Below are 22,865 nucleotides of genomic sequence, written 5' to 3'. Positions count from 1 at the left end.
AGACTTTTTAAATTCTAAGAATTCCCCCAGCTCTGCTCTAGACACACACGGCATTTGAGGGGGGATATTTTATGAATTCTACTTTGGTTACTTCTCTCTGAGTACTTTCAACCAACTTTTCTACTGTAGACCAACATGAAGACTTTAAAGTTAGGTTAAAACCTTGTAAGTGTGTGTGTATGTGTGTATACACACATATAAAAATATAACCAGTCCGTGGAAACATGATTGTTATTTTAGGATTTTAATACAGATTTTTTCAATGTACTGTGTAAATTTTTCAATGTACATTTTTTCTATGTAACATATTTGTAAATTAAAATAAACACTATAATTAATTACATTAAATATGTAGATTAATGAATTAATTACATAAAATATATAGATTAATGCGATAAAATGGGTTATTTTGGTTTGATGCCATGAATCATACCATTTGTGGGACTTCAAAGCTGATTTTGAGGAATGCCTCATTGCTTACAGTTATTTGTCCAGTAATTATCTCTTTCTGCTAATTTTCAGATCTAAGGATAAATTCCAGCCTGTTTAATTTCCAAGACATTTGCTGGAAGAAAAAAATTTTAAAGACCATGAGTTTACAGAGCCAAAAGTTCAGAGGGCTGTTTCTACCATCCACACTCACAGGGATAGCAGCTAACTCTGCAGGTAGTTTCACTTTTTATGATGTTGTAAGTGTTTAAAAATATTTATTAGTTTGCTATCTCATAAAACCTGACCTTTGGACATATTAGCCTATGAATATTCCAAATATAATACTAGTAAATCTCCCATATTTATTTAGCACCTTTTCTCCTAATGCAAAATGCATTAAAATTTACTCCTCAGTGATATAACACATTATTTATTGCCTTTTGAATTTTTGTGATAACTCTTAATTGCCTTAAGTCACTATGAGATTTCTTAATTAAATTACCCAGTTAATACCTTTATGCTGTTCCAAGGTAAGTGTCCTGTCAGAGTAGTTTCCTCACAGTGTCTGTAGTGGAGAAAGAGCACCATCCTGTTCTAGTCTATTCTCTGGTAAATTCTTTACATTTTGATTAAAACTGAAATATGCTTCTTAATAAGCTGATAAGTCCAAATATTTTTGCTTGTAATGAGAGGGGGGGAAAACAATGTCTTAAAAAAAAAACCAAACAGGTAAAATTTTAATGAAGGGAAGTGAATTAGTCATAAATTCTGTTTCTTCTTTTGCGCCATAATATCAAAACTACAGAAGCAGACTTTAAATGTTGAAGTTCATGCAAAATATTGTATCTTCAGTGGTCCATGAGTAATTCAATTTGTACAGACTTAGGAGTTTTATGATGCTCGGTGTATTAGAGGCTGGTCCCTTCCGTGTGTGCCTCGTGCCTTGCCAGCAGGCTCCGTAAATGTGTGCCAGGAAGGAGTTCCAGGCAAGATAACATTGGAAACTTTAATGCCACCAGCCTTGACAAAGGTGAAACATTTGGAGTTAAGACTCTTAGGTTTTACTACCTGAGGAACTTCTGGTACACGGATGTGGAAGTGCTCCAAGGACTGCAGGTAGATCCGTGCATTTTTTGTGTGCTGCATCCTGTTAACAAGCCCTAGACTCTTCTGTCACTGTAGAATACTTTCTGCAGCTCCTCATTTGGTATGGATTATTCAGACTTCAGAATCTGAAAGTGCATGTGCAGATGGATGGGGGAAGGCTGAGGTCATGCTTAAGTGCAAGGTTACATGGCAAATTGTGGTACAAATATTGTATCCATATATCTGTGATTCAACAGGTGACTCTGATGTTTTATATGGCTCTCATAAGAGTGTTCTTCCAGGGCATTCAGAAAAGAGGTCAGTTGCTTCTGCCATAAAAATATGATCCATCGTGCAGAACAAGCAGGCTTTAGGTGGTTGGGTTTTTCCTTTGTGTTTTTTTGGTTAGTTGGGATTTTTTTTTTTGTTTGTGGTTTTCCTGGTTTGTTTTTTTTTTCATTTAGAAGTTAGAACTACAAAAAAAAGGTGTGTGTTTTCCAGCTTCCTGAGGCACTGCCTTTGCCACTCCAAAGAATTTTATTCTGCCTAAGAATAAAAGCAATTTGATAGCTGAAAGAGCTCAGATAATTATAGGCTATACTCGTAATACCACATCCTTCCTCTCCATTTCCCCTCATTTATTCTCTTCCAGAAGATGCTCTCCCAGAGTATGGTTATGTTTCCATTTGCTTGTGCACAGGGCTGATATTGTGTCTAAGATGTTTTATGACATTTATATACGGTAGTGGGTCAAAATAACCAGGTAGGTTATAACCATTTTCTTTATAACCATTTTTAGAAGACACCAGGTGATGTGTTGTCAATTTGACAGTGCTGAGCTGGGGGTGATCCAACACTCTCCTGCCACAGCAAGGTAGGAGCAAGTTTGGAAAACTGCAAACTGCAGACCTAAATGGAAAAAATCAGCTTTGAAGTACTGCAATAAGCTTCAGTGAGCTTCTTGCACTGTCATTTAGCCTGTTAAAGGGTGTCTGAAGTTCATGATGAGGGTGTAGGAGAAGGTTCATTATTATAAGGCAAGAATGATAACTTGTATAGGAACATAAGGCTGTCATAAGAGCTGCTTCAAGGTGATATGGACTCAGTGGGCACAGGGGCCAATGATAAATAAAGCAGAATTTAAAATACAAAAGCAATAAAAAAACCATCCAGTACAGATGATATAGAGAGGTGTGCCAAATTCCCTAACCATAGGGTGAGTGCAGTCAGGGGACTAAGGATGATAATAAGTAAAGAAAATATCTGAGAAATGAAGCTGACTTTTTACTTCAGAGCCAACCAGTAAATTTTGAGCTTCTGGAAATATGGACAGAGACTTTGCACTTTCCTGAGTCATGATTCTAACACTTTATTCAAGGCTGCTCTTACCTACATAGAGGAGTCTGGATGTGTTCTGTTGTCATGGTCAAGATGGAAACCACATCCTTATGCACTGAGTGCATCTCATATACCTATTAAAGAGTGCAGACCATTTCCAGAGTGAATACTAATAAAATTTTATTCATACCCAGGAATACAAATAAAAGCTCTCATTTTAGATTATTTTTCTGTCGCTGTGAGTGTGACTCTCATCTGTGTAACAGCTGCTGAAATGCTGATCTCACTGCAAGAGAACTTGACTTTTACTCTGTGTCAGGACACTTTGAAACTTTTTTCCTTATTATGAGTAATTAACAAAATACTAGATATGTTCAAATCCCAATTCTCTAACGATATTACTCCAGTTTTAACCATAAAAGTTAATGCAGATATTTATCTGAATGCAACAGAGACAGTTGACTTCATATGTTGGATCTCAAACAGTATTAGAACAACTGAGAGAATGCAATCATGCAAACCAAGGGAGCAATTATTGTGGTTTAATTGTCTTCAAGAGCAGAAATGATCATCTGAAATTCAAATATGGTGCTTATGTTTTGGCCTTTTGGGGGTAGGTACATTTTAGCAGTCACATGGCCCTTTTGAACAGAAATAATTTTCTGGTTTTGATGCTTCATAAAGGCTAGAGATTTTTCACTGGTAATGTATTCCTGATCTTTAAATGCTGGACTTCAGTCTTTGATTGTTGACTGATAATTGTTTTCAAACCCAACAGGTCAAAATGCTTGTGTATATTTCAAGAGTAGCAGCAGAACAAAAAAAAAAAAATAATAAAAAAATTGCTTTAATCTTTGAAAGAGTTGGTGTATTTTCCAATGGAAGAAAATTACACAATAACTACTCATTTGAGAAGTAATTAACCTTCTTAAGCTATTTGCATTATTAATGTACTAGTTATCATAATGTCCTAATGTATCTGCATTCCCATTAATGTTTTCTTCACTAAACAAATAAAAGTGAATCGAGTAAAGAGATGACATTTGTTTAATTGTTCATCAGGATTCTTTTCTTCCCCTAATCCAAAGCCCTGATAGTTTGTTAAATAAAAACCCTTAAATGGATAGCATTTCATGATAGGTTTTGAACCTAATTATATCAAATGTCATAGTGTTATTTATTTAAAAGGCTTTTCAAGATAACTGTGCAAGGAGAAAGATCTGTTTTCTTCCTTTTACAATGCTTAAAATTTTCTATTAAGTTCCTCTAATTTGTTTAGCGCTTTCACAAATGCCCTCAATCAAGTTTAATTTTAGAATCCTTTAAAATGTTTCCTGTAAATGTAGTTAGTCTTGTAACACTGTTTACTGCTACTGCTTCCTCCCTTTATGAAAAGATCTCCTAAACTGGGATCAGCACGATGCTATGCTTGCTCTGAAAACCTTGGCATGGTTTGCAAATATTGGAGAGAACATATGTTCTCACAAAAAAGAAGTGATGACCAAAGCAGTCCATGTAATTAAATAGGTTTCTCTTTCATTAAAAGACACTAGGTAAATACAAAATACCTGGATATTCTACAGCTTTGTGGTGTACCAAGAGGAAGATAGAAGAGCCTAAGAACCACTGGGCATGTAGAAATAGCAAGACAGCTGCATCAGCACAACCATGTGACAGCAACAACTATACGGAGTTCTGGTTTAATTGTCTTATTTCACAGCATTTTAGTTACTTGAGCAAGAAATTAGATATTCAACTACGACTTCAGAAAAACTAGGAAAAAAAAAAAACAAGAGAAAAAATATAATTCAGATTTTTAACAATTCTTATTGAAAGCCAAGAAGTGTTTTGCTTTGAGAATTTAAAACTAGTGATTAACACAACTATTGAGAAATAGAACATAAAGTGTTTCCAACAACACACACACCTCTGCCCCCAAAAGATGGGGGTTAGTGATAAAATCATTCTCTGCTGAAGACACTGATGGAGACTTCACCCAGATCTATAGGCATCACCTAACATTTAGTTTCTTATGAACCCCAAGGGTTTCTGCAGGAGTTAAGCAAAGAGAATTCAGGTGTATTTATCATTCTAAAATGTCCTGCTCTGAATTTCCCCCTGGAAAACCTCAATTAACTCTAAACCAAAGAAGCACAGGGTTTTTTTCTTTTTTCTTTTTTTTTTTTTTTTTTTTTTTTTAATGGGCTTATGCCATTACAGAAATGCTTTTATGCATGACCAGCCTTCTCTTTGGTACACTATAGCATTTAATGAACCCTGGTCAATAACTCTGACTTAAACAAAAATCCCAACAATTGGTGAGTCTTCCATCTTCAGATCCTCGGGTGACTCTTATAGTTCACTCCAGACCATTTCTTCTGTTGCTTTTCCCCCAGAGCATCTTTGGAGAGCTTGTCTCTAAATGATTCTTCCTCAAAGCTTATATGTGGAAATTGGAGAAGTTTTGCTGATTTATACCTGTTAAGTCATCCTTTCAGGATGTTACACATTATTCCGCAGTAGAGCAACACTTAACAGTGAAAGCTGTATGAAAGAATGTATTTTTTCTTAATATTTAGAGTCCTTGCTTGTTTTGAAATCTGAATATTTGTTTTATTTCTCAAACTAGTCCTTGTAAGAGGCACATTTAAGATCATATTTCTCAGCACTCCTAGTTTGTTCATAATCCCATACACAACTATGAAATGCAGCTAGAGGGGCTCCCAGCTGTAGGAAACACAATACAGAAATGAATGTGTGTCAGTGGTTTGTTTGTTTGTTTTTTTAATAAGTATCTTAACATTAATGATAAGAAGAAGGTCAGATAGAATTTAAATGTCCAAATATATCTGGTAGATTGCTGCAAGTATTTAAACTGTAGTAGGTGTGTGCATCAGAGCATTTAATTTTTAAAGCTATGAGTCTTGCAATTTTTAATTGCCATATTGCATCTGAAGTTATTTTGTCATTATTCTCTAGTCCTTCAAGAAAATGCCAGCCCCCAAAAGATTTGAAGCCTATGCTTTAGTTGCCATGTTTGAATGCTACCCTGTAGGGAAAAACACAGCAGGTTTCTTAAATAACCTTAGCTACCCTTTACCTTTCAGCTTTAAACACTTACATATAAAAGCATTGAACTCTTCAGCAGGGGAAAGATGCTCTTTCCAGTTCTGTCTCACATTAATCTACCTGTCAGCTTATATTAGAAATATGCCAGTACTACAATGCTGTTGAAAAGTACATTATGAAGTATGATTATAGCAATTGTGGGCATCAGTTTAAATCTCTGTGGCCATGCATAAACAAAACGTTTGGGAGAGCATTTGTTATTTGAACTCTTGCTAATTATTGCTTAACAGGTTCTGCAAAGATTGGTGATTGCTCCCTACTTTCCTTCCCAAACTTCTCCAATTGTCTTTTAGTTTCATACCTTTACCCTTTTCTGAATCACACCAGAATCAAAAGTCTCTTAAATCCGCAGAACATCTGTTCTTGTAGTATTTTTACCTTGACTATATATTTGCAATTATCATCTAAAACAGTGATTAAACTATGCTGCATATGTTGCAAATGTCATAAAGGTATTTTAAAAAGTATTGCTAGATTTATAGGAATACTTTAGTGTCCAGGCCTAAAAATAATTTATGTAGCAGAGTAGCCTGAATGGATCCAAATTCTATTTGGCCAGTTATTGCTACATCCTCTTTTGTAGGTTGTTATTGAGATAGTGTAGAGAAATAACAGCACTTTACAACTTCCCCAACAATGTCTGGAGAGGCAGCAATGTCTGGGGTATCCAAAGCCTGCTGATATCAATGTATTTACCAAACATTTGTTAGAGGGCAACTTCTGGTTGTTAGAGGGCACAGAAGAATTAGGTGTTCAAAGTCACACCTAATTAAGCATCACCCAGAGCCACAGCTCTGGGTCCAGCTTCAAGCTCCCTGTCATGATTTGTCCAATTCTTTGCAGCGCTCTATAATTTAAAGGTCTGCAGAGAAATGTAGAGTTAGGAACTAAATCAGTACATCTGAAAACACATTCCTGACCATGGCATAATTCTCCAAATCATTTGATCTTAGGCTTGCTAGACTTCCATTGTAGAGAGAGCCACGTGGAAAAAAATTCATGGACTTTTTGGCCTCCTATGATTTTGCCCTTCCACCTTCAAGTCATGTTGGCAACCTAGGATGCATGTGAATTTTTATTTTTTATTCTTCCTCTAGTCATAACCAATAAGTGTTTGGATCCAAATAGTTGATTTTGGTTTTGGTGGCAGTTGTCATAAGACTGAAAGGCTGGAATATTACACGAAAAGAGAGAAGTGAAGAACTGACAGTAGCCTGAATTTTAAAAGCACACCAATATTATAAAGTTTCTATGAAAACAATTCAGACCTTTCCAACAACATTCATAAATTCTGATACCTCAGCTTAACTACATCAGAAATGAAACTGCTACTTAACTCACCTTATCACATGAATTCCTTCCCCTGGAATCCAATAATTTTCAGATTTATAACTGCAAAATATCTATGTAACTTTTGAAATATTACAAGTATTTGTACATGACCATTCTCTCAGGGTTGTAAAATGACAATGTTATTCTTTACTTACTAGAACTGAGATACAAGAATTTATTTCACAATAGTTTTAGATCAAAATTTTTAATTCTGAACCTCATCTATCTTTCAGAATCAGCATCCCTTATAATAATAGTAATAGGGGTAATAAAACTGCTAACTACTAGCACCACTGCAGAACAAAACCAAACCCTCTGTATTTGGTTGGATTATTTCTTCAATCATGTATAATACAAAAAGCTCTGGGATCTAAGGCACTTGTTATTAATGGGAGAAGTGAGGTAAATTATTTTTTGAAGTAGCTGGCTAGGAGGACACTCGGTCAAGACACAGTACCTTTTGGATTTACATTACCAGGCATGAAACAGGGAGGACTGTTTTAACACTGAAACTTGTCATCACACCAGCAGTCTCAAATTTATACTGGAAATGCCCAGGCAGCTGATGAAATGTTGGATCCATCCTGATTCATCAGGGATGTGCAGTTGTCACTAAAGAGCCTTCCCTTACTTTCTGTGTCTCAGAGATTTTTCCTTTTTTTGTACCAAGGGGAGAAAGGGCAAATGGAGATACTCCATTTGTTATTTCCCACTTTTCTCCCTGATTTTACTCTGAATGAATTCCATGTCAGACTCTTCCATTTTCATGCATCCAAATAAATTTCATCAAAGATAGTAGCAGGATAAAGGGGAAATAGAAATTCAGTCGAATTCTGTGCTTTGTACTTGAAGATTCAAATGAAAAAGTATTGCTTTAGGAGCATTGCAAATGTTGTTCAGTCAAATTGAGATAAAAGACATACGTTGTATTATCTATCAATCTAATATTATTTAATCTAATCCAATTTAGGAATAGATACAATACTAAAGAATGAAAAGGACATCTACATTGATCCTGAGTCTCTAGGAAGCATTGATTTAGAAAAGTATGTAATTTTCTGTCATCATACTTGAGGATAAAGGTCTGAACTCTTCTCTGTAAATCACTGTAGATATTTTACTTTATGAATTGCAATTGTTTGCTTAAAAACAGATGGTGCTCTGAGCATTTCAGAAGGTGTAACATGGATCTAAAAAATTTATTTTCTTTGTGCAGATAAACTAGACTAGTTTATCTGAGAGGCAGTTTTTGTATTCTTGTATTCCAGTTTCATGAATGGGAGCATCACATATTTGCTATGGGGTTTGTGCTGATGTACTGTTCAGTGACAGAGGTGTTCAGGCTTTGCTTGATAATGAGGGTAGAAAACTACAGAAAAATTGTTCTTTTTTTTCTGTTTTTCCTCAGCAAGTCTATCCATTTCAAGAGACCTGCTTCTTGACCTAGGAAGATTGATAGAATTACCATATTTATGTTCCACGACTTTCAAAGTGCTGTATCCCTGTCAATAGCAATAAACTAGAAATGTTCTCTGCCAGGAATTTCACCAAACCTGTACTAAAGGGGAGAGCATGTAGAAAGGAAAGGGTATTCTCCAGAGTTTGAATCACTTCAAATTACTTGTTGCTATTGTTGTTCTTGGCCATCCTCAGAGGTTTTATTCAGTCCCTGAGGGGAAAAGAAACCACCTTCTCCTCCCCAAATAAACATTATGCCAGTCTATGAATAATGTAATGTAATTTCAAAAAACCACAAAGACAAACTGCAACACCTACTTTCTTGATATCTTATGGACATGAGCTGCATTTGGGAATACACTTTGTACTGGAATTAAAGCTGTCATCTTTTAAATGTTTGCAGATATTTCAGTGTTGATGGATTGCTATAGTGTTTGCATATAATGAATATGAGATTACAGACAATGCATAGCATTTCCAATTTCAGGCTGATGTCCCTACACCCACCCTTCACCTATCTTTCCTTTCTTTCTATGGGGAATAAAAATAAACAGAATATACATATATATATATACATATATATAAAAAGACAACTCAGATTTGCAGGGGATGAGTCAGAATGGCAGGGAATATTAACTTTTAAATCTCACTTCTAAAATATTTTCCATTTTCCTTAAAGTGAAAAATTCTGCTTCAATAGCATATACCATTTCTACCTTGAATGCAATAGGAAAAAAAATAGCATGGTGGTCATCAAACTTTCCACATTCTCTTGACTGCCTGTTATTCAATAACAAAAATTTTTTGTATGTGTTTGCTTCCTATTTGAAGACTTGGTTATTTGTGTGATAAAATTAAAAACAAGGCAAACTGAATTTTAGATTATGACATTGTAAAGCAACTTTTTCAGTAGGTCTTAGTGCCTTTCATGCCTTCAAGATGACAGGGTTTGTAATAATGGTCATGCTTCCATGTGAAAAAAGATGGCCAACATCATCTTGATTTTTTTTTTAATTTTTTTTTAATTTTTTTACAATTAAGACAGCATATTAAGTCTTCCAGGAGGATATTTTGTTCCCTTTTAATAAATATAGGCAACCTAAGCTACTGGTTTCCTGCTTTCCTGTAGCCCTCATTTCCAGGTCTGTCAGGTTTTTTGTGACATTCAGCAGCATCCTTCTGCCAAGAATGGCGCCAATATTTCTCAGCAATGTTCCTGTTGTTTTACTGCTCCACTGTAATTTGCTTCCATACGACAAGAAATACTTTTAGGTCAGATTCAAAGCTGAGTCAGAGTGATTTTGTGCAAATCTGTATCTGATTTATAGATCAACACCTTAGGAAATTCTGTCTGGAAACCTCTTTTGATTGACAACATTTCAAGATAAGACAGACATAAGCACATGCGTCAGAAGATGAAAAGTAAAGAGCTGACTGCTCCTAACATCTTTCTTCTAAATGATCTTCTGCTAAACAGAACCATTCACAAAAGTACTGCTTCAATGTCTCTCCACATTAGACTTTCTGCACATAATTCGCTTGTAATTCTAACGAGGTTCTCTGGCAATTGCAGTTCTCATACTGTAGTGAACTGTTACCACAATGCACAGTTACACCGAGCCCAAACGGCGCTTCTTGTGTTAAACGTGTTTCTGCCACGTTATAACACAGCTGCCCTCGGGAGCAGTGGCAATCCAGGCATTTCAGTAGCTCATATGATCAGAACCTTTATTTTGAAGAGAGCTTCAATATCAGCAGTGTTGAAAATCACTCATCCTTGGCAGAGTGTGAGCATTGTACTGACAGCATATAAAAAGGCACATGCCTGAATACAGGCATGGTCTGAATGTTTGAGCTTGGAGGATATCAGGAATGAGCCACTCCAGAGAGGATGGGCAAACAAACATTCTACGTACATTTGACTTTCACCAGCTATTGATCATGTGGGTTTTTCAAGTGTCTGCTAGAAAATATTTTCATGAATCGTGACTTCTGTTACAACATGTTAACTATCCAAATCTAGTAAACAAATACCATACTGAGGGGGGCTAGAAATCAATTTATACTGGTTATATTAGAGGAATTACTTGCATACATGCCACAGCACTTATCTTTCAGCCAAGCCAGGTTGCCACAGAAGGGAAGTAATAAGGGTCAAGGGCTTATTTATTTTTGGCTACCTTTTCCCTATTATTTTTACTTTTTTCTGTCCTTTTGCCTAACTACAAATCAGTATGTCATGAGATTGGTTTGTTGGACAGACAGCTGGTACACGATGAAAATAAATTTAATTAATATGCAAAGCAAAAAAAATGGAGTAAAATTTCTTACATGGTGAAAAAATTCAAACGTGTTAACTATGCTATTAGACCTCCTCAAAGAAAACAGTTCAAAAGGTCATCATGGCTCACAGAATCTGTCGTGTTACACAGTAGAATATTTAAAAACAAATAATCTAAAAACATATTTTGTACCTTTGTCTACATTAAACATATGTATACAATCATTATTGGTGGAACAACAGTTACTGCATTCACCTACTTCATGAAGAGAGCTGTCATATTGATGTGATAAATAAAGCACCCTCCCACTCAGCCTTAAATACCCACAGGCCCAGTTCTCAGTGACTGATGACATGTGCTCGGTGCGCATGACTACACTAAAGTTAGGTTTATTGTGTGCCATAATGATGCATATTAAAGATGTATATCACAAAAGAATAAAGGGATCTGTGATGTGTATTGTCTCCTGCAGTATTCCCTAGCCTGGGGGATTAGTTGATGTAAACTGCTCAGGATCTCCACGTTTTGTAGATGAGTCAGTGAAAAGAAAACAGAAATGAGAGCATCTAATATGAAACTGAGAAATATGATTGAAGGCTGTGCTGACTTGCAAAATGAATGGTGGTTCACATGCTATAAACTCTTCTTTGCTTTGTGGAATCTCTTTCTTCCTCATGAATGAAGTGTCTTTCCTGAGTAACAGCAGACTCGTGCTTCCATAACAAAAGGATACCATCATACCACCATTTCACTTCCACTCTATCACGGCCCACTTACATTTCCCTAAGCCATTTGGATAGCTTCTTTAAATATGCATTTTTTCATCTTATTGCAAGCTTATACTATTTGTTTAAATAATTTAACTTTGAAGACAGGAAGATTAAGAAGGGACCCTCATAGCTGATGTGCTTTAAGTTGTTTGGAACTGGTTAGTGCACAAAGCAAGGTGCTGAGCTCGATGTCAAGTCTCAATATCCCCAAAGACTAGTAGATGATCTGGGTCCCGAGTGGAAAATAAGCATTCAAATGTCATGTATAATTCAGAGCATCAGAATATTTCAAGTATGATAATCCATGGTTAGCTGCTTCTCTCAGAAAGAGTTTCCTATCTTACTAGCTGGAGATGATTTAAACAATTTAGAGGTGATTTATAAATCACTTAGGGTGATTTAAACAGAACTCTCCACAGCTCTCACACAGCTTCCTGAAATATATAAACAGTATTTAATCTGCGAGGCCATTTGTTAAGAAAAAAATCACTTCTTATATTCAATAAACAAAAATTCATTTGTTCATTATTTATAAAAGTCATCCGAATTTCACAGAACAATGGAAGTAAAATCAGAACAATATCCTTCTATTTACAATGGAATTTTTATAAATCCTTTCCCTGCTAAGTCATATTTGATGGGATTTTTTAGCTGTTTCAACAGCACTTGCAGAATGCAGTCTGCTCAGAATAGTGAGTGACTTTCTCCTAATTCAATAAGCTGTTCAACCACAGAGCATTGACAACTGCCTTTGTGAAATCCAGTATGAATTGACTTGTGAAAGTCAATTAGAATTCAGTATTTCGTTAGAGATTCTTATGCACACAACATCCAGACACCTAGTCAGTCAGATTGTCTCCACATGGATGTGTGTAGATTTATTTTACCTGCAGTTTGTTTATTTACCCTATCACAGAATGAAATCCCTACAGCATTAAATCCATTGTCCTTCAGCACTAGAAGTACCTTGCCCAGCCCTCTGCTGCCATTTTTTAGCAGCGTGCTGAGTTCCTGCTTGTAGACAATTGTATTACAATGTGCCGTAAATCCACGGCAGCAGGAGCAGTCTGAACCCAGCTCAGTACTTCTATTTTCCTTCTTGCCGAGGAATGAAGGATTGATTCCTCCACCACTCATTGGAGACCCCTAATAAAGGGTCCCCAGTCCTTCAACATCAGCTACAGCTGTTCCTTGTCACATCAGCTGAAGGGTTTTATGGGCGCATAACAAGCATGGCACCGCTGGCACAGGTTCCATCAGTGCAAACATAAAGTGCACGGGGACTTCTGTTGTCTGACAAGTAAATTACTGTTGCAGTCATGATGTGGATCACAAAAAAAAAAAAAAAACCAAAACAAAACAATTGAAGGGAGGTTCTAGATTTTCATAGAGAAGAACACACACAACGAAAAAGAAAAAGATGCATTGGGTCTTTTAGTTATTGACAGACCAGAAAATTAGAACTAAACAAACAACACAACATATCAATTCCAAGTACATATTTTCAGGATTTCTGACTGAGGAGCTGTGAGACTGTATGTTGTCAGGCTACTCAACCCTTGTTTTATTCTCTGGACTGCCATGTAAACAATGCTGTGTTTCCCTACTCTTTCTGTTTCTTCATTCCCACCTTTCCCTGCCATGTGGCAGAAGAAATTGCAGCATCCCTTGAAGTCATCCCTGTTACTAACCTTGCCTCTTTTGCTTTTGTATTTTGGGAACAGAAGCATAGCCCCTCTCACCACTATGATAAACCAAAATCAGCTGGACATTTCTGAATGTACTGCTCAGTGTCAGGGAGCAGCAAGGGTGGCCTCAGAGCCAGAGCCAGCCCAGCCCAGCCCCAGCCCTGGGCACTGGACACCATCTGAGGAACAGGACTGGGCCCAGATTTGGATCATGTTACCTGTCCCGCTAACTACTGACTTCTTCCAGGGCTGTAGAGGTACTCCTGAAAGAACATCACAGCAAAATGTTTCCTAAATATAGGGTTACTATGTCCAGTATTATATTAACAACATTTTTGAAAATCCATCTATATTCCTCTGGTGCCCCCACCTCCTTGTGAGTCCGACTGAGAACATAGTCTGAAATGCTGTATTAGGTATTTTAATAAGATCTGAATACAAGATATCTACCTGCAGAAATATGAATTATATTCTCTTGATGCAGAGCCTGATTTTATACACCCTCTATTATGGTGCAGATGCTCTTCATTTCCACTGTGTTGATTATTCTTGCCAATATCTCTTTTAATTTGCTCTGGCATTCTTCACATAGAAAAGCTCTGATTTACCTCTGCAAACCTTAATATGTAACTTCAGGTCTCTGCACTTAGCCCATTTCTCCTCTCATTTTCTTTTCAGAAAATGTCAGAATTAAAAAAATATACAGTCTAAAGAACCCAAGATTTCTGTACAACAGAAATATGAGTAAACAATAGTACAGTCCAGTCTACATTACATTTAGCTGTTATCAAAAGCATTAGGTATTTTAAAAACTGTAGCTTCATTCAGCAATACCACAAATAGATGGGCATATTTCTGGCCAGTATGTACTTGCTTTGGGGCAGCAATATTGTGCTTTGGGAACTAAAAAAAAGTTATTCACTTAGCTGCATGAAATTGTTGGTTTATTACTGTCTACCAGATCAGAAATTGCAAAATGTAATACAGACAGTGAAGAAATTTTGCATATATGTACCATGCACGCATCCAGTTGTGTCTCTGTTGTCTTCTAGCCACACCATCTCCAATAAAAGACATCAGATAAATTTTATGATGGTGTTCAGCAGTGTTTATCTAGCTTATCAAGGATCTTCATGGGAAATTTGGCTTCCACTTTTTTTTTTTTTAATCTTTCCCAAGTGTATAGGAACAACATATCATTTTTATAGCTAAAAAAATTTCTTTAGTGAGCTGCCCAGAGGCAGAATTTCAGCTATAACCTCTAGCAAACCTTGATGTTTGTGAGTTGCTCAGGTATGGCTCTGTGTGTCGTGGCAAGCAGCATCATTTTAAAGGTACTGTGGTTTAGAAGAAGAGCTGGTGGAAGAGAAACATTTACATCTTGTCCAAGTGTCATTTGCCTGTGAGGCAAATGTAGGCACTCGAGATCCCAGGCTTCAGCCAGGTAAGAAGGGGCCTGGCCAGTCATCTTGGGCAAATGAGACTAGACATTATGAAGCTTTTTCCAAGTTCATGGTTCTTAAAGAAGCAGGGACATGGGCTGTCTTGGTGGATATGAAGAAGATTGGTAATTTTCTCCTGAATTACTTAGGAGTAAAAATCTCAGAGAAGAATTTAGAAAGAAATCTCTGGTGTATGTACGTGAGCTTGTCAGAAAACAACAAACCCAGTCTTATTTGTATGGAAAGGCTGTAAACATGTACATTAACAAGACACTTTGAATAACAATTACACCTCTTGCAAGTATCTGGGCAGGGCAGGATTTCAAGAAATGTGTGGCCCAAGCAGAGAGTGGGAAATCTAAAATAGCGGGTTGCTTCAGGCTGCTGATCAAGGTGGTGAAAAGACTCTTAGAGGTGACCAGGGTATTGCCCCAGCTGACAAGTCTGTGGGCCTTTTCAAGAGGGCTTTGGACTGAGAGAGTTCTTAGTGAGCAGAGAGGAGAAGTATTTCTAAGATTTTCTATTCATATTTTGCACTGCCCAGCAAACCTAGGCTTTTGATGCAAAAAAAAAAAAAAAAAGAAATTAGAAATTAGCTAGCTAGCTTATGCTCTACTAAAGCCTTGGGTTTGCAATACAAAACGCTGTGTGTTTTCAGTGTTCTATTTTTTACAAAAAAAGGTGTGGACAAAGTTCCATCAAGACTCCATCTGTCTCATTGTGTGCTCTGAAATTTCAGAGCACCTTCCTGATGCAGTTCTCTTTTGCTTCAGGTTTCTGCTATACTGGAAGGGGGTTACAAGCCCATTTTATGATCATAGACCTAAGACAGCTGAGCTGCAAAAAAAAAAAAAAAAAATCAGAGATGCCAGCCCAAGGCTATCAGAGGTTCCCCACTGTGGAACTAGGTTTCCAGAAGACACATGTCCCAGCTCCCATTTCAGAGCTGCAGGCTGTGGGAGCTGCCACACTCTGGTAGGGGCTCCCAGCAGCCCTCCAGCCCCAGTCAGTGCCAGGGCAGGCAATGCCACCCTGCAGCCAGGGCACCAACTGTGCTGCACAAAGAGTGGAGCTCAGGCCTCGCCTGCCACTCAGGTGATTTTAATTACCAACACTGTCCGTTACTTGAACCCGCATCACTCTCAGGTTGGGAATTGCCCTTCTAAATGGGCACAGCTGGGAGCTGATGTGGGGGGTGGGGGGTGCCACCTGAAGCTCATAAAAGGAGAGCAGGGGCACCTGGGATTGCTTTTCTGTAACAGTCTTTTTGAGGAGTCTGCACAAGTTGATTCTCTGTCTATCTGGTAAATGAAAGTTTTGCTGGATATAGACTTTTGTAGCCGAGGATGGGGCTGTCTGCTTGCCTCCTGCCTTGGAAAGGTAGAGAAGTTGAGGAAGAGCACGGAGCTGCCCATGCCTGGGAGGCAACACACTTTGATGCCTGGCTCAGGCACTTGCTGGACAACCTGGGGCCGCTCTCATGCTGGTGTGGCTGGAACAACTGCAGTGCAGTGTGAGCAGCCACAGGAGAACTGAGCTGTAGTTGCTGCCACCCTTTGCTGTGTGTGGAAAGCAGAAGGTAGGAACATCAGTGATCTGTTGTGTTTGAATTTATTATTGTTCAATATTATAGCAAATACTGGGCATGTGCTGAGATGCAAATTGTAATTGTTCATCTTCCCAAAGATATATATGAATACCATTAACATGTGCCCTGCTTATTTTTTGTAACTCACTAATTTACTGCAGTGGTTTTTATAGTGCCTTTTGATTATTATAATGTCTAAGTGTGGTGGAAGAGCATATATTTTGGGGAGGTTTTGTTTAGCCTTTTTTTTTCTTTTTAAATAATGAAACTACTGTCCCTTGCCTGATGTTTATGGAATCTGCTTTTGTCCATGTTTTGTTTACATGGCTTCCCTTCTTCCTCCCTTTTCTGCCTAGGCTTTTTCACCTGCAGTTTTTAGTAGAAAAGCAACGTACATCTGAAAGGCTACACCTCAGCATGCCTGTGACCCTTAATCAATATTTCTTTCTTTCCATGTCTTAAAAACACTTTTTCCTGGACACTCTGTGCAGTCTTTTCCTTGAAACTGTATGGCTGTCTTGAATGTTTATGGCGTAAAAGGCAACCCCTGATTTATCTGCAACTCTCCACCCAGGTGGGGACTGCTGGAAAGGAGGTAGGACTGGCACTGGACGCCTGAAGGCTTGTCCAGGAAGCAAATCTTACTGAAACAATGGTAATGTGGACAAGGATTGCAAGTCAGTGGTGAACTCTAATGTTCCAGTACTTGCAGTTTCCCCTCAGTAGTTTACAGTCATTTACAAAGTCCTATCTTATTTCTGCCTATGAATCCTCAATCCTTGCCACACTCCTTCAGCAAGTTTCCCATAGTAATCCTCCGTATTTTCTTCCTCTCTTCTTCATTCTGTAACTTTCTATACATGATAGATAACCTGTCATGTACTGTCAGCTTGCTCAGTCATCTGAATAGTGATAGTGATCATGCTGGAATTGTAGGTGCACAGTAGGCAAATGTGACGTGCTTGTGCCTGCCCTCTGCGGGCAAACCTGTTTACCAAACCTTCAGTTAAACTTGGAAAAAAGACTTGTCATCAGTAGTGGTTGTTTATACATTGATAAAGCAACGCTTCCATCTCAGCACACTGAGCTGCTGCAGAGCTGGAACTGTTGTTTTAGCAGCAGATGTGCTGGCAGGGTACTTACAGCTACATAAAATGTGCCTGTTCTAGGACAGATTTCTGCATCATTGTGCAATAAAACTATGCCTTAAACTGCTCCAGTGCAAGACATGCACTCGTGTAGATGTGTTTTCAAACATATATACTTATATACATAGTGAGTGGTGTCCTGTGGGGGAGGAAAAACACTGAAGGAGACTGGTCTAATAATACATGCTGCGGTTCTTCTTAAACACAAAAACTGTCTACCCTTCACTGAGAAGGCTATACTTTTTTTTTTTTTGAGTGGTCTAACAGGTCTCTTAATGTCCTATTATATCTTTTACTAGTCTCAAATTATTTGGAAAAGTCATTACTTTTTCTGTTTTTTTTTTTTTTTTTTGTCTGAACTTCAGAACTGTTCTCCAGGTGGTCAGGAATGCCCACAGCTGCTGTGGGTGGGGCGGGTGTTCACCTTTAATTCACAGTAGCACCTCACTTTATGGGAGTTGTTAGTGCCTGTGGAGCTGGGAAGTCAGCTGGTGCCTGGCTGAGGGCTTGAGGACTGTGAGGGTAGAAAGGATAGGGAGCAGAGTGAAAAATATTACAGTTACACAGGCAGGTAAATGTGGGTGTCTGAGGCTGTAGGTGGGTATTTAACTGGTTTAGATACTAGTGAAACCATCAAGAACTCCCTTCTCTAACTTGGTTTTTGCTTCAGTGGACCGACACCAAGTAATTATCCCCTGGATGTTAAATAAGTTAAAAATCTAGTCCTTGGCTGCAGCTTTGTGACTTCTCAAACATAAGCTTTCAGCTTTCCAAGTTGCATTTGAAGATCTTGTGCTACAGAAGATATGACTTTTTCCAACTAAAGTGAATTCCCTTTGTCCTATTTCATAGTTAAATTCAAAATGTTCACTTCATAAATACTGTGATCAAGTTCGTGTAATGCAATCTCTCCATATTCTGCTCAGAAGATGTCTCAAAAACATTGAAGACTAATTACACTCTTCATGAACACAAGTCAATATGTTGCTGCTTTTTGTTAAAAACAACAGCTGGAGTGGCCAATAGATCTTGCAGTCAGTAATGTACACACTTTAAGAAGTGGTTCTCTCCTTTTCACGTGGCTAACTTGTCTCTTCAAGCTAGAAAATGTTTTCATGAGCATTTCCCTGCTGCTCCTATATCTCTGTCCCCTTGGAATCTGATGCTAATGCTGCATTTTTCTAAAATTAGGCTTAAAAATTTCTCTGGGCCCTTTCATTTTGCACTTTACACCTCTTGCTGGGAAAAAAAAAAAGTCTGATAAGGTTTATTTTCCTGTAGGCCTCTCAAATTGCAGCCCTTTATATTTGAGCCTAAATCACACTAACAGGATGCCTGAAATGGACACTGGTGGAGAGGAAAAAAAATACAGCTGATACAGATACTGTATACTATTTTTAGTTTCTGACAGCCCAGGATTGCTCTTACCCAAGGACCATTCATGTGGTTTCTTTTTTTCTTTCAGCTATCAGTTCTGTGATGACTGAGAAACAAAAATACAAAATAAGGGTATCCAGACTAGATGGACATTACTAGAATTAGGTGGCAATTTGACAGGACACTGATCTGTATGATTGCCCTCCTCTGTGGGAGATTGTAGTAGTGTGATTGCAATCATTTCTGCTGGTCAGTGTTTTTAGTGTTAACACAGCTACCCAGGGAGCCAGCCAGGCTTTATGGCTTCTTTTGGAACTGAAAGAAAAAGAGAAGAAATTTTGTCTGTGTTATTTTTACTCAACAGTTCCACATGCTGTTGGTGGCATGCAACACAACCAGATTTTATATCTAGTAATTACTTGTGGTGCAGTTTTAAATGTGCTAGTTCTGAGATCTGCTTCTGTAGAAAGATGATTTCTAGTACTGCCCAATTAATTCTCCCTGTAAAATGGAAAAAAAATTAAATTTAAACCTCCTAGTTTCTTCCAGTGGTTTGCATAAGTATTTGTATATGTACCCCTGTTTTGAAGATTGTCAGTGCTAAGCAATACTAAATAGACCTCGAATCTTTTAGCTCTGTAGCAAAGATCCCCTTGTTTGTATGCAGCTGTTGTACCTCTTGGGTATGTTTGGGTGGTAGTCTGGGACAAAGAGTATTCTCTATAGTGAGTATAGTTAAAACAGGCCAAGTATTAATTTTTTAATTGACAGGCATTTTTAACTGGAAAAATAAAGTTTAGATCTTTAGTCTTTGAATCCTCTAAGTACATAACATGAACATTTAGCATATTTTACAAACTCATTTTGGGAAGCGTTTGCAATTAAATGCTGCTTCCTGAGGGAAGAGAAGGTGTGGGTCTCTCAAACTGTGTGTCTTGGAGAAGAATAGAAATAGGGATTTGTGTGAGAGAAAACAGAACTCTGGACTCTTTCACTTCACTAAGTCCTGTACAGAAGTGGCTGTTATGAAAAATACAACCAGGACCCCAAAAGTTAGCAGTCTGATGAACCTGCTATACAGCAACAATTTAACTCCAGTGTTTTTGAGCCAGTGCTACTGCCAGATGCTGTCTGTGCATCCTGGGAGCTCTTCCCAGTTCCTGTGCCTTGATGCTGCTTGCACATGGATCTGTGGAAGGAGTCTGGGTCTGTGTACTGGCTGATGGTGAGAAGCAGGTAAACCACTGTATTTTGTGGCAGGCCTTTATCTCACAGCTTGCTCCTTGTCCTCTTAAAGAGGGGAAGCTTCTCATAGGGGCAGCATCTTCCCAACCATGTTGTCCTGAGGGATGCTTGGTCTGGACATGAAACCAATGTGTCCCTGTGGGTGCAGGCTGGATCCCTGCCTACCAGCAGGAGAGGTCATTAAGGAGAGAGGTCAGTGTTCACCCTTCCTGTCATTAAGTTAACCCAGCTGACATAAACCTCTGCTTAGGACAGGTACCACTCCTGGGCTGGTAAGGGGACGGTGTGCACATGTCTCCTTGTCTTAGTACCCTTAGTGAGCTTCTTACTTGAGCAAGAATTTCTGAAGTCTTTAAAGCTCTTTCTTTTCTTTTTTTTTTTTCTATTAAGAGAAATGAGTTGTTGAGTTCCTGAAATGCTTAGTTTTCATCCTTATGCAAGATTCTGAGGGATACACACTTTCCGTCCCTTAGGTAATTATTTGCTTTATTATTGCACTGTAGTGAGAATGGATTAATGTAAGTTACAAGTAGTAACAGAATACGAAATAAAACAACAATAAATACCAGAGCAAAAGATAAAAATAGATTGAGGAATTAACCTAGTAGTTTGAGAATTATAGGCATTTATAAAATGCTTGCAACTATGCTTAAATCTGTTTTCCTTTCTGATAAAGAATGTGTTTTCAAGTATGACTCATACAAGATTCACCTGGGACGTAAGAAATTAAAGTATTCAGTGACAGGAATGAACAAATAAACTTTTGGCTTAGGTTGTCAACCTGAATAAACCATTAGCTGCCCCATAGTAATTACAAGATATAGCTAATAAGGGTGCCATAAAAACACAAATACAATTACTTTCTTTTCCCCTTAACCTTCTCTCACTGTTCCCGTCAAATTGGTTTTCTGCCTAGTTATTTAGTTTGCTTTTCAAACCTTTCCATGTTCTCAATAAATCTTGAGACCTTTCTGAAGATAATATTTGAATTAACAATTTTGATTATAGAAAATGTAATGAAGAATACAGTTCATAAACTTGGCGTTATGGATTTAAAGCTTTAGATAATTCAAGTAGGCATTGGTGAATATTCAACCTGTTGTCTGGAAAGCTCCAGTCTCTGAAAGTTGGGCAGCTCAAACCTCAGTGTTTGCACTGAAAAGCAAGTTAAAGGAGAGCTAGGAATTGGTCCTGGCAAGCTTGTTTCCCAGGTGTCATCTTTAATAGTTGTTTTCTTCTAATATGATTAGCAACCAGGCCAATGACCTTTAGTTGTTTTTTGGGGGTTTTTTTGTTCAATTTTTTTTTTAATTTATGGCCAGTTGTACTGGCATGTGGCTGTGACTGCACTGTAGTACCCTCAGCTCCTGCCAAACTCTGCTTTGTGGGAGCCTGGCGGTACATAAATGCTGCTGCATATTGAGAAAATGTTAATATGAAAGGAAAACCATCACAAATGCAAGCCAGATGTATTGTAACATGGAAGTGTTTCTGTAGCAGTCAAGTATAACCATGATTTAACCACATGCAAGGAGGCATATTCTGCTTCTGCTGTGTAAAACCTTTGGAATTAAACTGATTTGAATAAACTAAGGGCAAATGAAGTCTGGGGTGATGTTATATTGAAAGGCTGAGGATGTGAAGCACAGCAGAGATTGTGATGTTGACTGATAATTCTAGGAGAGTTTTCTTGATTAAGCAGTTCTGTGAATCTTGGTTGTATCTGATAATCAGGGAAATGGTGTACCTAAATATAACCAGACTATATTAACAAGAGGATTAGAATGATTTGATGTAGAAACTTTTTTCACTAAACTGTTAAAGAAGATTATGTTTGTTTAATCTTATAATTTAAGTGCAATGGAAATTTGGAAGAGCTGAAATTGAAATTCATTTATTTAAATGGCTTACTTTGGGACAGAATGCATCATCAGAAGGACTTAATATTGAAACTGCTTCTGAGAGTCTGAATTTTTCTATGTAGAATGATCAAATTATGATTTCCCATCTACAACTTCTTTGCAAAACACTCTGAACTGTTAAGTTATCTGCATCACTACATCCTTATCTGCAACTTTATCTGTTTCCTCATTGGCAGTAGGTTGGGGTGTAGGGAAGCAAACATCTTCAATGACTTCTATATCTTTCTACACAGAGGTTTTGGTGATGGGATAGTTTTCACTGTGATTAGCTGACTGTTACAGATGAGCATTAGTAGTAGCAGAACATGAGAACTAGAAAACCTAAACCATGAAACTATCTCTGTCAATATTATTGTTATTGTTTCAAACGAAGAGAGATCATTTCAGTCAAAACGTTGATATTATTCATTTTTAGTCGAACATTGAGCTCTGTTCTGTTTGTTTTGTAAATAAATGACGTTCATTGCTGTAAATGCTCGGTGTTATTTGATAGCTGTTATTCCTTTCATTGTTAATTTAAGTTTATGTGTCTCCATTAGAACTGACTGCTGTACTCGAGAATATCTCCTTGGTTTATTGAAGTGGTGTTTACAGCATCAGTCTAGATTCTTTCCTTTTAAGGCATGAG

General features: G+C 37.7%; 1 long non-coding RNA gene across 1 annotated transcript in view; it reads left to right on the top strand.

Annotated features, from left to right (window-relative positions):
* Positions 1-525: 525 nt before the first annotated feature.
* Positions 526-22,865, top strand: part of LOC135417603 (uncharacterized) — a 300,927-nt gene continuing 278,587 nt past the window's right edge. Inside the window, exon 1 of the long non-coding RNA XR_010432131.1 lies at positions 526-666. This is a non-coding gene — a long non-coding RNA (uncharacterized LOC135417603). The remainder of the gene's footprint in view (positions 667-22,865) is intronic.

The sequence above is a fragment of the Pseudopipra pipra genome, chromosome 7 (assembly GCF_036250125.1).
Source record: "Pseudopipra pipra isolate bDixPip1 chromosome 7, bDixPip1.hap1, whole genome shotgun sequence".
Lineage (NCBI taxonomy): Eukaryota > Metazoa > Chordata > Aves > Passeriformes > Pipridae > Pseudopipra > Pseudopipra pipra.
This window is presented reverse-complemented; position numbering and strand designations above follow the sequence as displayed.